The following is an 18,111-nucleotide window of genomic DNA, read 5'->3' on the forward strand; positions in this document are numbered from 1 at the left end:
GCCTCCTGAGCGCGGACACTGCAATGCAAATCAAAAATTATGTTTCTGCATAAAAACATAATAAATTCCGAATACAGAAATTCCGGTAAATGTATCTGAAATTGAGTCCGATCGTACAAATTCTCGAGGAAATCACGACCATTGGATGAATAAAGGAATTATCCATTTCGTGGTTTCAAAATTATGAAACTGGAATTCGACACCCGTCAAACTATGTCGTTAAACCTTCTTCTTTTGAGTTGAATGTCTGACATTGACGAAAATGGATCGCTTAACTATCTCACAACGCAAAAACATTATCAAAACCTACTATGCTACTAAAATTGTGATTCTGTCACAGCCGCATATCATGTTTAAAGAAGAGATTCTGGTTTACATAATCGTCCAACTACGGGTATGGTAAAAAACAAAATTGTTGTATTTGCTTTTTCGAGAATCCTCAAGTAATTAAAACAGGACATTATATCCAGAAAAAGTAACAGTTTGATGCACTCTTTGGTCCCAAGGTGTGATTGGATCTAACTCCTTCTGGCCACGTAATCAACTGGTCACCATGTCATTTTAATGCTGTAGTGATTCAGCATATCTATAATCCATCCAATGTCAACATTTAGTCATTATAAAATTCATATCTTAAACAAAGTAATTTTAATTATGGATTTTATTTAAAAAATGGAATCCCTTGATTTATATTGCTTGACAACTCCTTATCTTAATTTTTTCACGACATCAAGTCGTATACGTAATCTGCACATGGCACTGATATAAAGTATACGCTGCATATATTTCTTTCAGATACATAATAAAGAAAACGTGCGGGTAATGTGGTATAGTATGTAATGCTAATACCCAGTGAACGAAGCAGTATAGTCGGACTGGGCCGACCAACTAACCCTACACAATTACCACTGAGCTCTAAGTCACAGCGGGATTATATTCAGAGTCTGGGTAATATTTCGCCATATTTGATTTCCCTTGACGATTAGAGATCACAAGTTCGTCTGCAGCATCTTTTCCGAATCACGTTTTCCATTTTCAAATTTTACTCCATAAGTTTCAAATTTTGGTTTTTGCACAAAAAATTGGTTCATTTGACCCCGCTAAATATTGAGCTTCATTAACAAGGCAGCCATTCGAATTAGTTGATCAGATCGTCTTCCCTATTGAAGATTTGTGAAGTTCGGCTTAATTGTGGCGTCTAGAGTGACTAGAAAACCTACTCAAAATAAAGTTTTTGCTCTATTTCGTCCCCGAAATATCATCCGAATATCATCGAAAATTATGGAGTCGCCTTTACCATAACCGGAACCACAGCCACATTTCCGTTGACTAGACAATATCAGAATACGTGAACACATGTAAGTATTTAACAAAAAAAAAACTCCCACATCCGAGTACATACAACAATGTAATTGGAATCAATTTAAAGGTTAACAACTCCTCTCGGATATACTATCAACTTCTCGGGTCTATGTCCTTCAGGAGCAAAATCTACGTCATAAAATAAAAGTTTTGTAATTTTTCACACAAAAGTCTGGGTCCATTTGACCCCCTAAATGTTGACCAATCTTCATTAAAAGTCATGATCAAATCCTTTTTTCCTTTTTTCATGATTAATCTCATTTTTCGTGATGTTCGGATCATTATTGTGACCTCTAGAGCGACCCGAAAAACAGACAAATATTAAGTTTTTGGTCCATTTCATCGCTTAAATATTAACCGATCATTACCAAAAATTTGGCCACAACCCCTCCTACATGCAAAATTTCGTGACGATTGGTCCATTTCTGTGTGCTGTATCGTGTTTACAAATTATAATAGTCCGACGGACGGAGACACATACCTAGATCGACTCAGCTAGTGTAGATATGACGATCGGTATACTAAAAGATGATTCAATGATAAAGTCAAAAAGTGTGGTTTCGGGAGACATTAAATGTTTTAAATTAAAAAAAAAATTATTTGGGTCTCTCTTACAGCTTTCTTCATTTCATCTGCTGTCCATTTTCTAATTTCATCCGTTTTGGCCAGGTTTGTATATAAAAACACATAAAATTCATTTGGCATACACATTTCAACCTTTATTTTATTAAAACCATTAAAAAATTATATAAGGGTAGTGAATTTTAATATTTTGGTCGGTTTAGAAAAATTTGGCATTTGAATTGACAATATGTTATCATTCTTTAGTTTTAAGTGCAGCCTAAAGATAATTTTAATATAATTTGAATATATCTCTCCCTTACAGTCTAAAATAAAACTTCGCCGAAGTTAAAAAAACTCTTCCGTATATACTATAGTACAGCATTTACATACCCTGTCATTTGCCACAGAGTATTGTAGGAAATAAATAAAACAAACAAAAAGAAACTAAAATCAAGTGTTTTATAGAAAATATATGCAAGCCTAAAAGTATGCAACTTTGTTTTACAGTACATTTCAAATTTCAATTAAAAGTTCCGCATGGTAACGTTACTAACTTTAAATTATTCAAGTTGAAGCCAATAACGATCGAATCTCGATTATCAAACAATATATATTTTCAATTGACGCTGTTTTTGTAAATATGTTGCTATTTTCAAAACTCTATTCTAACGGTAAATATAAGTTGAAAGGCAATTAATGATTTTGCTACAATTTACATGTAAGCATTAAAAATTATTAAGCACCAGATTTGTTTTTTAGAATGATTATGTAAAAAATTAGACGTTTAAAGGGTTAATTAAAATTTTCTGGTCTGTACCCGTACTGCAAGAATCTACTACTTTTTATTACGATAACGAATTTTCCTCTATGATATCGAAGAAAAGTAAAAACGAGTAAATTCTTGTAGTACGGGAACAGACCATAAAATAGGAATAATATTTATTTAGTTATTGTGCTGTCGAAACATCTAATTGTTATAAATTCGTAAATATGTTGCAATGAAAAAGGTTTGAATATGTCTGCTGGTCTCATTGTATTGTTGATTAACACAGTGGTGTCAATGACCTACACCATGCATATATTCATGCCGAGAAAGTAAAGAAACAAACATACACAATACATATAAAAAAATTGTTCTAAATGTAGCAACAAAACGATAATTATGACAAATTATCTTATTTATTAATGTGAACCTATATGTTGTCTAAAATAATCAAAAAAAAAAATATATATAATATGAAACGACGACACGACACCTTACCCTATATCCCATTGTTGGCTAGACGTTTGTAAAAGATTATCCATTTCGTAGTTTTAAAATAAACTTAGTTGTTAAACTAATTTTTTACTTTTCAGTTAAAAGTCTGACCCGAATGAAGGAAATGCCATTACCTCCAAAAATGCTACTGTTTGGTGCACTCTTTGGTCTGAATGTGTGATTGGACCTTAATTCTTCAAAAACGGCTATGAAACGACTGCCAACTTCAATTCCTAGACTTATGGTAACCGACTTATATAACCGACTTTATTCCATTCTATCGAAGAATACGACTAGGAGAATATGTGGTTTCAACAAGACGTTGCCACATGCCATACAACTTGATCGAATATGAGTTTATTGTAAGGGACATTTCGTTGCAGCTTATCGTGGCGATTAGTCTTGTGTCCTTCGTGAACGACCTAGTTCAATTGAACGAGTCAGTCCACTGAACGGGTGAACGACATAGTTTAGTTTCTATTATTGTCGTTCACTAAACGATTTTGTTTACCCAAGATTTATTAATAAGGTCACCCAGGTAGCAATCGAAATCGGAAAACAGCTGTTTTTTCTCAAGTCTAATGTCAAAAATTTTGACTTTGTTTACGTTTTCATAATGGAAATCAATTCACAATAATGCATTTTGACAGCAACTTGAGTGACAGCTGATATCCAGCTGGTCTCCCTGGTGACCTGATTTATAGGCCTTGTGTTTACCAAACTCATGATGCAATAATAAGGTGATGTATCAATGTCTCGACCATGGCACAATAAATAGGTTATCCATTTAGATCAGCTGATGTCTCGATTAACTGTCAAAATGGATAATTTTTATTTGAATTCGATGTGCAATGTTGCCAACTATGTGAAATGAACGACGTCTGTCACTGAACGACATTGTATTTTCTTCTACACCTTCAGTGTTGTTCACAGGTGCACTGACTTTGACCAACTTAACGGCGTCAAATAAGAACAATTTCATATAAAATATGTTAAATTGAATGAAGATACGTGTAATATACTTTGTGGTGCTTAACCCTTTGACGTATTTCCATGAGTCTGACTCGTGGTACAATTTCTGTGCCTAACACGATTATGATTCGATTCTCATAATAATAAGAATAAAACTAGTTGATGCCCTGCACAACATCTAATCTAAAATAAATAGTTTTATTACATGCATTCACATTTCGTTTCGTTTTGCGGCCTTTCTTAAGCATCAAAATCGGTTTACTTAGTGCAAGTTTAGTGCTAACAGTTGGAAGCGAACTTCGTTGCGCTAATTGATACGTCAAAGGGCTAAAAGATCAAACGCTGCAGTAGTGTTTTGCGTATGGTTGGGAGGGTCAGTAAATAATATGAAGCGACATTTAAAAGCAATGCACCCCAAACTGGAAGTTTGCTGCCGAATATAATGGAGTTATGCCATCGACCACCACCCATTAACAAAGTGGAGAAAATAGATAGGAAAGTCCTTCGAATGATTGTGAAAGGTTGGTTTAACTGCCAGAACTTAATTGGAATACGCTGCCATGCCAATTGAATAGAGTAGCCATTTGAACGATATAAGTAACTGAACGAGGTGAACGACCTAGTTCTCTTTTAAAAATTATTATCTAGTTCGTTCGATCACTGAACTGACCGATTGATTGGCGATATCAACTGAGCACCAATATCATGCAACTTGAGACCATTCGAATTTTTTGTGGGGCTACGCGAAAGACCATCATTGTGCAGATAAACCTTTTACTGTTGAGCACTTAAACACAACTTTTAAAAAGGGTTCGAAAATTACATCTAAAGAATCAATGATTGCAACAGTTTGTAGTGTTTCACATATAATGTCAAGAAAGTTCAAACTTTATAATAAAATATATGTGTATATATATTATAAAAAATAAATTGTATGTTAATCCACGTAATAAATAACACTGTATTTGTGATTCATTATTTTCTCATCATTTTCATAATTTCCAATGCTTTTGTATATTCATCAGTATGCCTATTCTGTAACTTTTAACAATATTCGATATTGTCAATTCCAGCCAGACATGGAGTCTTTCTAATTTGATTTTTTTGGAATTTTGAGATTCGGAATCTTTAAGTCTTCAAATATATATATGTAATGTTAGAAGTCTGCTCTAGTGTATGCGCATTTGCCAGGAAGAAAATTGTCGAAATTTAAAATCTACTATATTTTGGTTACAATTTTAATTTTTATCTGTAAAATCTTTCACAATTTTTATAACATATCTAACAATTTATTTGACACTTGTCTTATTTAGGTTATTATGCGTGTGCGGACTTGGACTGCATTTTACTCACAATCTGCGTGTGTGTGGCAAACATCGTGAGGACCATACGAAGGCACACTAAATATAAAAATTGCATCCGAAACATGTGGCAGCTAACAGCAGCATTAGGCCAATGGACCCACCAGGCCACTACCGCATTCAACGATGCAAATGCCAAGTGGGGCAAACGATGATCCACATCAAATTGTAGGATTTATTTTTAGCGACAACATCAACATTTTTTTACGATTGCGACGATGAAAACAACAGAAACAAAAAAAAAGAATTTGAAAAAAACTCATATTTAATAATTGGTCAAGGGCGTTCATTAGAAAAAATATTTTCTTAGAATTGGGTTACAACGAAAGTGGGGATGTGAGTAGTCTTTTACATTTTATTTCAGTGTGCTGGAAATAGTGAAACAGTGAACGACGGCATATGTTGTCATGAAGTAAGATTATATTAGATACAGTAGAGCATGGTTATGATAAATGTATTTTCATGTTTAATAACTAATAAAAGGCGCGAAAACTCAAAATCGCTTTAAGAGTATAAATATACACAAAAATGTATTGGAACATAAACTCGGTAAAATTTGACCCATTTTTTGTTTTCACTTAGCTCTGTTCAAGAACCTACAAGAATCAACAATTAAACGAAATTTATTTTCGAGTTTCCCCTAATAAATTAGAAAATTTTAATGCTACAAATTTTGTAAATTTTCAGAGTAAGCGAAGGTTTTTTCTAGCATACAAATTAAAAAAAATATTTCTAGTTTTGGAATACAACTGTAACGGTTTTTTTCCTTTCAAAGGAGCTTGGCTATATTTATGTTCAATTTCGTCCCAATTAGTGACCACTTTAAACTATAACAAATTATTTAATTATTTTGTCTTCTCTGAAAGTGCCTATTATGGGCAATTCAAATTTATCAATTTTTACAAAATAAAAAATGTTTCACAGTGTGTGTGGCTCTTACAACAGGTTGAGCTGAGGTGTTGCAAACAGTCCCAGTATTGTAATAATAGTCATGATACGTTTTATTGTGTTTCTTTTTTCTTTATTAATTTGTATATCTTGTTATTCGAAGTGCCATACTCGAATACTACAAGTATTTACAAGTATATGAGTGCATTGCAGTTTTAACAAAGTAATTGAAATAAATTGGATTGATTATTTATGTAACAACACCTGCAACAATGTCTATATAAATTAATTGAACAATTTCCTTTTAACATTTTACCGTACAAGGTATTTTTTCGTTTTGCATATGTTTGTAACCGGCAACAGGAATCAAGTTATAGCATAGAATGACGTTAGCCCGATTTCATGTAAATGCTGCACTAAAAACCCAACGTTTGTCTAATCGAGACGAAATTTAATGTGCAGAATTGATCCCAGTATTTTTCGTATTATGTTTTGCACAAATCGGTTCAGATTTAAATATAGCTCCCACATAGGCTCACAAAGAAATTTTGCATAGCTTATCGAATTGAGTCTAGAATAAATTGTATTTAGTTTTGCGAAAATGTAGATTAAAATAAGAATCCTATACACAACCGGGTGTAGGGTATAATATAATCGGCCCGTCCAACTTTTGTGCTTTTCTGCTGGTGACGAATTCGCCGCTCTTCACCTTCTTTCACTTCCCATAATTAAAAAGACCCATGAAAGGAATAGTATTGCTACGATTGAGGTAAACAATCAAAGTAGGAGTTGTTGTCTATATCATAAAATGCGTTTCTGAAGTTTTTCATGTTTTGTAAAAATATATATTTGAGGGAGATTACTTTAAAGGGCACAAAATAGTTATTGAAAGGTTGGTACCCCATGGAAAAAATTTAGTTTTAAAAATGGTCTAAATTGACATTTTATAAATATGTAAAATCGCAAATATTTTGAAAATTTTTTATTTTTAATGAAATAAATTCAGTTACTTAAATAAATATGTTACGAAGTTTTATTCTTCGTATTTATAAAAGTGTTGCGCTCATTTTGTGTAACAATTCAACATTAACATTTCACTAAAAACCGTAGTTAGGTTCGTGGCCGGGCCGATCTTTTTATACCCTTTCCCATGGAGTCGAATTTCAAAATACCTAAGGGAAATCCAAAACAAATTTTTTGAAGAAATATTTGACACCCAAATGAAAAAAAAATATCAAACTTTAACCAATTCGGTAGAAAATCGAATTCAGCGGCCAAAAATAGAAAGAGTTATCGTAGGTAGATGAAATTTGGTGCTTATTATCGATTTAAGTGCAAGTGACAAGATAGATCGGACCAAGATTTGGTATACCTCCCATAAGAGAGAGGGAGAGAGAGAATTTCACCCTTTTTGGCCTATAATAATTTAATTATCACATTCAATAAAAATTTGCAATTTTCATCTACAAATAACTGGATAGATCGGACCAAGATTTTGTATGCCTCCCATATAATGGGTCTTGAAAATTTCACTCATTTGGACTACAACATCTTTAATTTTTAACAAAATTCAATGAAAATTGGCAGTTTATATCTACTTAGGCCCATAAAGAAACTGACAAAAAAACTGAATGGATCGGACCAAGATTTGGTATACCTCACACACAAAGGGTCTTGAAAAATAGGATTTCCAGGGCTATAAAATCGTTAATATTGAGCCATAATCAATGAAAATTGTCAGTTTATTTAAAATTTGTACGAAGACAGTAATAAGTGTTGCAATTTAGTTGTTGGTTAATATTTTAGAACGCTTACCATACAAAGGACCCTAAATAAGTAACTATTCTATACTATAAAATCATTATATTCACTATTCACTACTATATTTATATTGTTATTTTTATTAATAAAAAAATATTTCATATACTTTAGATACTACATACACTACTGTTTTAGCATTCATCAGATTTTCAGAACACACATCAAGAATAAATTAAATATTGTCTTCCCAAATGTACGACATCATGAATGATACATGTTATAATTTCGGGCCTTTATTTTATGGCTGTTCAAGGATATAAAGGGGTCGGATTGTTATATAAAATACTGAATAAAATCCTTATTTAACTCGACTCTTCCAAATATTCGGGTTGCTCCTAATTATTTTGTGGCATCACTTGGTAGCATCTTGTGAATGTCATTCCCAAGGTAATGTACTGTACTATACATTTCCAATGCCATGAAAGAAAACATTTCTGTATGAACTTTCCATAAGGATAAAGAAAATGCGTTGCCAAAATTTAGATTATAATTTTCCTAAAGAAGGACTAATAAATAAGTATAATCTTCAAGCTGACCAAATCTAATTCAAAAGCATCCATATACAAGCAATATTTTAATACTAATTCTAATTTATCCACGCTTCCGATAACAGTTTTTTTCAATTAATTGCAAATTTTACGTAAAATATTGTATGATTACTATGTTTTAAATCAGTCCTTCTCCTTCCTATTTGGCCCTAAATAATTTATTTAAGGGTATGCATAACATATTCGATCCTTAACATCTTACTATTGTCATATTTTTTAATAAGGTGGTCACTAAAAAACGTAAATAGCTTTTAGGTCCGCAAGTTTCAATAAGTTTACAAGTTGAAGAGCACCTTTTCCATAACTCATATAAAAAAGAATTAGGACGATACCTCTTTCTTAACTTGTTTGTTCTATTCCACTAATTTAAAATTTTGCTTTACAAATTATATGAAATATGAACTACAGGTGTGGATAGCTGTAAACACCATATCGTCTCTATTTACAAAAAAAAAAAGAATGAATCCTAGTTTTTAACATCCCAAGCAACCAAAATAAACACTTTTATAATAACCGTTTATTAAAATGTTCAACGATTTTACCATCAGAAAAATGTACCCATTTTTTCCAAAAAAAAAAATGTGAACAATTATCAGATTTGACAGCAATTATCAGATATGAACCCTTGTATAGACAAAACTACTTGACGTATCAATACCATATTTCATATTTATTCTAATTGGAGTGTTTTCTATAAATTCTCATCAATAAATTTGTCCTCCGAAGAAGTTGGTTTTGACCATTTTTTGCCGCGGTCGTGACACTGTGCGGCATTATAAAGAGTACATGTCTGGCTCTCGTATGAACTAGGATTACTGACTTCGCACAAAAATTAAAAAAAAAATGAAAATATATATATATATATATATTATTATTATTTTTTTTTTTTTTTTTTTGAAAATCGAGTATTTTTGACCACAAACTATTTTAAAAAATAAGAAAACAAAATCGAAAATCGCCTATTTTTGCCCACAAACTATTTTAAAAAATAACAAAACGAAATTGAATACTATTTTAACAAAAATCTAGTAAAAAGCAGTAAAATGAGAGATCGCATTTGACAGTGGTGTTAATGAGAGTTTGCGAATTGCTACTGGACAAATTTACACAGTAAAGGGTTTCAGATGTAAAATATCCTTCAAAATTTCGACCAACTTAAAACACATATCAAAATAAAAAACTGGAGGTTGTTAGTATACGTTTCGTAATTGTTTTCCTTGTGAGAGTAAACTCTCTCAGCTGATATTACTCAGTAATTTTTTTTAATAAACGCACTTAATAAGTTCGACAAATCATTTAGTTTTATAAGAGCCATGACAGAAATAGTATGAAACATTATTTTTTACTACAATATACTAAAAACTTAATACTCATAATTCGAGTGTGGACATATATGAGGGTCTTAATAATCGACCTATGTTAATTAATTTGTGCAAATGGGTTTATACCTCCAAATAGAGAGGAAATGAGTTTCGGTGACTTTTAGGGAAATGTTTTTTTTTTCAGAACTTATTATAACCCAAAACTATTTATTTATATATATGACGTAAGAAATCAAATATTTTAGAATAAGTTTAATACAAACTTATTTCTAATTGTTTTAAAGTTCGACAACGTAAACAGAATACTATATTGTTGTGATTACTTTGTATAAATATTGACAATTTATAGCTATTAGTACAAATTAAACAAACCGGTATTTTATACATTGGCATAACATTATTTACTTATATATATATACAAAATATAAAATTAATTGCATACAAACACTTTTTAAATCACCCTTTTTTCAAAATCTGAGGACACTAATGAAGTTAACACTTTACTTTTTCTTAAATTTTCATTCACTAAAACAATGTATTTGAATTTTATTTTTAAATTTCCAGAAAAATCGTATACAAATTTGTATTTTGTTATAAAACAATCACTGAACACTGTCGTTAACAATATTTTTATTTCTTTGCCAACGCCGAGCTAACAAATCCGATCCGATCACCACGAATGTGAGAATAGAAAAGCTAACAATTGAAAAGAAAATATTGAAATATACCCACCACCGACAACAACAAACAAAAATCTCTATTTTTCGTTTTGTGTTTTTTGTGAGAAAAACTAAATAAATTTGAGTTTATATACCTGTACGCTCCCGTACAGCACACACATGCATTCATACACACAGTTTTACTATAAACATTCTCGGCCAATATAGTAATTCATTGATCGGTCGCCGGCCGATCATCATTACTATAAATCTCACATCGCATGGGTGAGAACAGACGAAGAGATGCCGGGCCAAACAAGTGATCAATTGAAAACCACAGCCAGCAGCAGCATCAGCTAGTTCGTCTATGCGCCGGAATTTTTTCATTTGCCGACCACAAGTTGCCAGATGTTGAATACTTATAAAAATTACACTAGTTTACAAGTGCCATGGAACACGTGGCTACTTTTTGTATTAGTTTGGATAGGTTTCCTTTGATAATGTTTATATATGTATATTATAAGAAATTTTAAGATTTCTTGGAATTCATTCATCGTCCATTTGGAATTCATTCATCGTCCATTTGATGTATGAATATAAGATCTGAAATTTTATAGGGTATTCGATAATATTACGATATTAACTACGACTTTTGGTAAAATTCAGTCGTATACATTGTCGGCGGAAATTAAAGAAAGAAATAAAAATACAGGACAAGCAATTCTTGGAAAAAAAATAAAATTTGAATACTCCATCTGGAAATGTCATAAAAATTCGTACAAAATAATTTCAATTCCGACCGTATAATATTGTCTTACACTATTTTCTGACTTGATCAATGATTGGTAAAAATATTGTTATATGCAAAATTTGAATGAAATTGGATTCTTATTTTATATTAATTGGATTTAATTTGGATTAATTGGATTCTTGATATTATATATTAATTTTTATACGTATTGTTTATATAGAGGTGGAGTTATTTCGAAGTGGCAATATTAAAAAATCCGATTTATTATCCGTAAATTAATTTGTTGTGGAACATATCGAGTGGTATGAAACAAACGTATGGTATAATAAATCGTCAGCTAAAATGCAAAAAGGCGTAACTAACAAAAATTTTAAATTGACTTTTTGAACGAATATTGTGAATGTCAATAAACTACATGTGTTAACAAACTTTTACACGTCTGCGGTCAAAAAAGGATACATTTGATAAATGCAAAAAGGCGTAAATTTATTGTTATGACTGCCATTAAACTAAATAACTAAATTTGTTAAAAAAAATTATAGTCTATTATTCGTCATATGCAATATCACCCTGCCGGTCATACTTTTTCATTTCACATGACATGTTTATAGTTTTCATTCAAAACAGTTTTTTGCTTCTCCTACACAATTATGCTTTTGTTAGTTACGCCTTTTTGCATTTTAGCTAACGAAATATGTTTGTATGTCCATAAGGGTTGTGACATCTCTGCGACCTCGTATCCCAGTATCATATTTTTTAAGTTTTTAATAAGATTAGATGAAATTATAATGATTACCTGATTCTTTCAAAAAACCTCACCCACAATGACTCTTTTTTTTGTGGAAGTTATAAAAAATTTATCGTTTTTCCGTTTTGGGTATGTATGATTTAAACAAAAATATAAAAACTAAAAATTATTTTATTCACAAAAACATAATTTCAAAGTGGTTTGCGCGGACCCTTTTATATAATTTCTTGGAAAAATACTTTTTTAGTCATTAATGGGCAAAAGCTCATTCATTCCCCCTATTTGAAATCAGTTTTGGGAAAACTATTCAAAAAATCATTAACCCCAATATACAAATATATTAGAGCAATCTATGTGTGTACGAGTATATATTACACTACAAACCACACAAGTTGTATAGATAATATCAGGATGCTACCAAATATACATACGTGTATGTACATATTTATATTTCATAAAAAAAAATCAAATCAAATGCATTTTACGACGTTTTGTCAGATATTCAGTGAATAACATTTGACAGATTTGATTACATTGTGGTTTTGAAAAGTTTTCATATTTCAATTTATATTTTAGATTCATGCATATTGTCTGTCATACACATCCACAAAATATTACATTGATTATTCGCGGGGATTTTAATTCGAACTAATATTTGGTGTTGTAATAGACGCACAACGACAACGTAAATCGCCACATGTCCAATATTTGATAACTTAATAATTTGTAGCAATTTGTAGCATTCAGTTGTTCCAAAATGCATAGTCCAATAAAAAATTAATTGTGAGAGCAAAATTGACTGTTGTGTTGTTACTGAACTATCAGATTTTGATTCTTTATTTACCTAATAACAATTTTTGGGGAACATTTGAAAAGAAAAAAAATATTCTTGCATGGGGAAGTTTTCCAAAAATTCAAGCAGTTCCTGAAGTTAGTGATGTAATAGCGCCTAAATTCGAACAGTATCCATTAAACGGGCACCACATTTAAAGTTTCCTACTTTATACATCGTAAATTTTTTTAATCCAAAGGTGGTGTTTATATGGCCACTTCCTCCCCCGTCACATTATCAACACTGTAAGACTTTAATATTTATCGTAAACACAGTATTATGCTCCCAAAAATCAAATAAAATGTCACAGACCCTGGGTCAAATTAGAGCAAATTTTACTGTGCCAAATTTTAGCTTATTGAATATATAAAATACAACGTTTAAATCAAATCGGATACTAATGCCATATTTGGTTACATTTTTATTTTTTTAAATGTAATCAAATATGGCATTACTATCCGATTTGATTGTTGTATTTTATATCTTCAATAAACTAAAATTAGGGACAGTAAAATTTGCTCTAATTTGACCCAGGGTCTGTGACCTCGTAGACCTCCACAAACTGTCCTAAATAATATATAAAAACTTCATAGTCTGTGGGTATGTATCTATCGACAACACTGACTGATAAATTCTTAATTGTTTTATTACCATTTAGTTTTTTCAGTAGAGTACGATATAAAAAAACAAGTGAAAAGGATAAAGTTCGGCCCGGCCGAACTTTTGATACCCTCTACCATAGGTATACTGATGGTTACATAAAATTAAAAATATGGGAAAATACCAAAAGTTGGATCTATACCGACAAATCTACCAATCGATTGTTGTAAACCATAGAGGAAGTGATGCAAATGTGGTATAGATTGGTAATGTGGTATAGTCACTTTTTTTGTAAACTGAAAATTTTAGAATATCTGAAACATGTTCTATAGTTTGCTGTTCTCAAGAAAATAAGATAGTAATGATCTATTTAATTTATTTAAATCACGTTGAGAATCAGTACCAAAAATTAAATTTTTCATGAAATTGACTTTTTTCGGTTGAACTTTAAAAATAATTTCTTGTTTTACGAATATAATTTAATCGTTATTACCAAAGCATTGAAATAATTAGTATGAACTAAAAATCAAATAATATGCGCGATTGCACCACATAATCACCAATTTAGGAAAAAAACTAGACATTTCTTCAGTAAACACAAGTGTAGGTAATGTGGTATAACTTGATTCCGCATGAAAAAAGTCCAGCACTAGACAAAATCTCATTACTATGTGAAATATTCGTACTCTACGAGAGTCTACCATGAATCACAAGGATGAAAAACGAAGGCTATGAGTTTTAACAACTTCTCCATACAAAAATTAAACATTGTCATATGTAGACATTATTATATAATAAAAATTAAAGTTGCACTCAACGTATCCGTTAAAAATCTTAACAGACATAAATCTGGAGCTAATTCGCATTCATTAAAAACAATAAATTATATAAGATATGAATTGGAAGTGAACATTATACTATACCACATTAACATCATGTGGTATACCACATTACCTGCCCTTTTTTAAATCACTTTTTATGGGATTTCAAATATTTTCTCAAATTAAATTGTTAGAATAATATTATTATTTTCAAATTGATACATGGAAAGACAACACATGTAGCATGTTAAGTGTAAAATTTCAATTTAATCGGATACAAAATAAAAATTTGGCAATCTAAAAACAAATGGGTATACCACATTTGCATCACCTCCTATAATGTACATCAAATACAAATTTAGCAAATTTTAAAAAAACGTGAACCGATATTGATAACGCATGGTGGGGTGGAACATGTGTATAAAATCCTTAAAATTCTGAAAATTTGAGGGCAAAGTTATATGAGGCTAAAGCGGTCCAACATTGATTACCTCTTATAGGAATTAACGATTATTTGGTATTATCATTGTATGAGGGTTTATGCCTTATTAAGGAGCGATATACAAAAGCTTGCAAATTAATAGCAGTTCAACACAACTTTAGAAGTTGATTTCTTTCCACTTTTTTAATTCACTATTTTGTTGCATCCTTTATGACAATGCTATTTAAGAATGAAAATAATCTGAACAAATTACGTTCATTAATATACAGATTTTTAATTTGCTTTTGTAATAAAAATGATTTATTTTAAATTCTGAAGGTACCTTTATATATGGGTTTAGCCTAAATACGGGCCGATATACTTCATTCTTGTCAGGTTCGAATTTTTTATCTCGATAATATCAGATGGCTAAATCATCTTATAATTCCACACTTTGTAGGGTATAAACTGATAATTCCGAGTAAAGAATGTACCCATACTATGGTGGAATACCTATATGGGGACAACCACAATACGCGAACAAATCAGTTAACTATTTTAATATATACGCCCATGTGCTGCATTTCGAGTTTGCTCAAATGTGAAACATTTTGCCACATTTGGTGTGCTCCATTCCGAATTCCCAAAAAATATTGGGAATATAATTCGAGCATATATAGCCTTGTAGATCGAAAAAGAAAGGAGATTGTATGTTTTTCTCTGATTACATAGAAGTTTAAAAAGATCGCAGAGTTAATATTATTTAACTTATTTTTACAACATTTAATTAAAAAATACAGTATTCAGATTAGCTTTTCTAGTAAAATTAAAGAAAATAAAAAGGCTCCTTTTTTCTGAAGCATGTAAATTTTGTAGGCTCTTTTTGGCAGACATGTCAGATTATTTAGAAACAAAACGTTTAGAATTTGAACAACCTTTTAAGGATTATAACACTGTGCGACAAATTTGAATTTTTTGATAATTACCGGGAAATTCTAACAGATTATGAAAGAGGGGCTAAAAAAAGAAGACACGTGTATCGGCGTTTTGAAAGTTTACGTCGGGAGGTAACCTAAAAAGGGGGGGACAATATTCCCCCTTTTCTAGAATTTTTATAATTTTCGAATTATGATTTCATGAAATCCTTGCATTTTAGGTATATAGTGTCTTCGGCAATATTACTGATAAAATATCAGGGAATATTTTGCTATACAACTTTAACCCTCAACCGACTCATTAAAGGGGTCTTTTCGGTCCCATTTTCCAGGAGTGATTGAAAACTCATTCAAAACGGGGTTAAAGCTGCTCAGAATATTCTACAGAAATGTTCGCCATAAAGTTTTACTATAAGTCTCAGAATCGACTAAAACTCAAAAATCAGCCTAAACGTTAAAAATCTTAAAAAACAAAAACTCATTTTAGGGTTAATATCGTACTTATTACTAGTCCTAGTTGCCCTAGTTCTAGCTGTCCACAGCTGTAATTCTCTTTTTATAGTCACAAACCTAACACACAAAAAATAGTTTTACGACAATCATTGCATTTATAGTGAAGTATCCTTTTCTATTGTAGTAGAAAGATGAGTGTTCATGTGGCTTAAATATTCGGATTTGCGTTCCAACCAAATTTTGAATGCAGAGATTTAGTACCCAATCAGAACCTAATCGAATTCGGTGGAAAAATACCGAAATTTTTTTTTGTTGCATTATATGGGGACTTACCAAAAAAAAATGGACCAATATTGATAGTTTTTGGTGGAAAGATTTTGTACCCAATTACAACATACTAAATTATAGCCAATTTGATTGAAAAACTTTTTCGAAATCCTCAAGATACGCATTTTTTGGGGTAACTTCATATGGGGGCTACGCCAAAAAGTGGTTAGTTATTGATAGTTTTTAGTGTGAAGATGTGGTATCCAATAAGAACCCAAAGTGCCAAATGACAATGGATGCGGGTTGCCCTTATATTTGAGCTATGTCTAAAACGGCATTAACATTAGAACTTTTTGCAGGGTTAACCTACTATATGAGGATTTATTTGAAAAATAGGCAATGGAATAGACAATTGGTACCAACTTGGTTAACTAAATCCGATACAATGTAAACGTACTATAACATCTGTCGAATAAAACATATTTTTTGAAGCTTAAAATCCCACAAACAGGAAAATTCAATGGAAAGAGCTAATTCCCAAACGATTGTGGTACCTAAATATGACACATGACGCTTATGCCAAGTAAGAAATGAAAAACTCTAAATAGATTTGTTTGTTTATATCCGTTTCTTTATTTAAATGTAAATACATACTCACTTATTTAATGGATAATATGCACGAGAATAAATGTTAATATTGTAGTTTTTGTTTTTTCTTTTTTTATATGTAAAAAATATTATGAAAAAGCAATAAATATATATATATTATTATTATTTTTTTTTTTTTTTTTTTTGGTTTTTTACACTAAAGACGATTTATGATTTACGATTTATTGGATTTCTGTCTGTCTTTTGAACAATTTTTTTTTGTTTTCTGGGAGTCGAATCCATTTTGTATTCGCGTTAGAAGGACTATAGACAATTGTTTCGCTATTCTAATTCTGTCATGCAATGAAACTCTCCTACAACACTTTAGCTATATTTGACGCTATATATTTAAATTAATTAAAACTGAATTGAAATAATTTAAAGCACTTGGAAATAAATGTTTGAAAAATAAAACATTTAAGTTAACAAAGTTATTAACAACAGAATAATAATAATAAAACTGAATTCACTTGGGTGATATTAAATAAAAATAAGTATGTATGTATATTTATTTGAAATTATTATAGGGTATGGGACCATGCTGGCTCACCCTCCATTTTGGGGATTACAATTAGTAATATAAATAAATGTATTATATGAAGATAATATAATTTTGTATATATCTGTACCTATCCTAATGGTAATGTGAATGAATACATTTGTATGTAGGTATGCTGTTAGTTTTCTTATACATATCTATGTATATTTTTGTATAACTAGTTTTGTTTCAATTATAATATTGCTTCAAAAACAAAACAAACAAAAACCAACTCATATTTTAATTTAAAATATTAAACAATTTGATTTTGGTATTTAGCATTAAGTAAGTGTGTGGGTGTTAGTCAGTGTGTTTGTAATATTAAAATATTATAATATATAA

This window comes from Musca vetustissima, unplaced genomic scaffold (assembly GCF_032173495.1).
Source record: "Musca vetustissima isolate MV318-11 ecotype Yass unplaced genomic scaffold, APGP_CSIRO_Mvet_v1 utg30909, whole genome shotgun sequence".
In the NCBI taxonomy this organism is placed as follows: Eukaryota; Metazoa; Arthropoda; class Insecta; order Diptera; family Muscidae; genus Musca; species Musca vetustissima.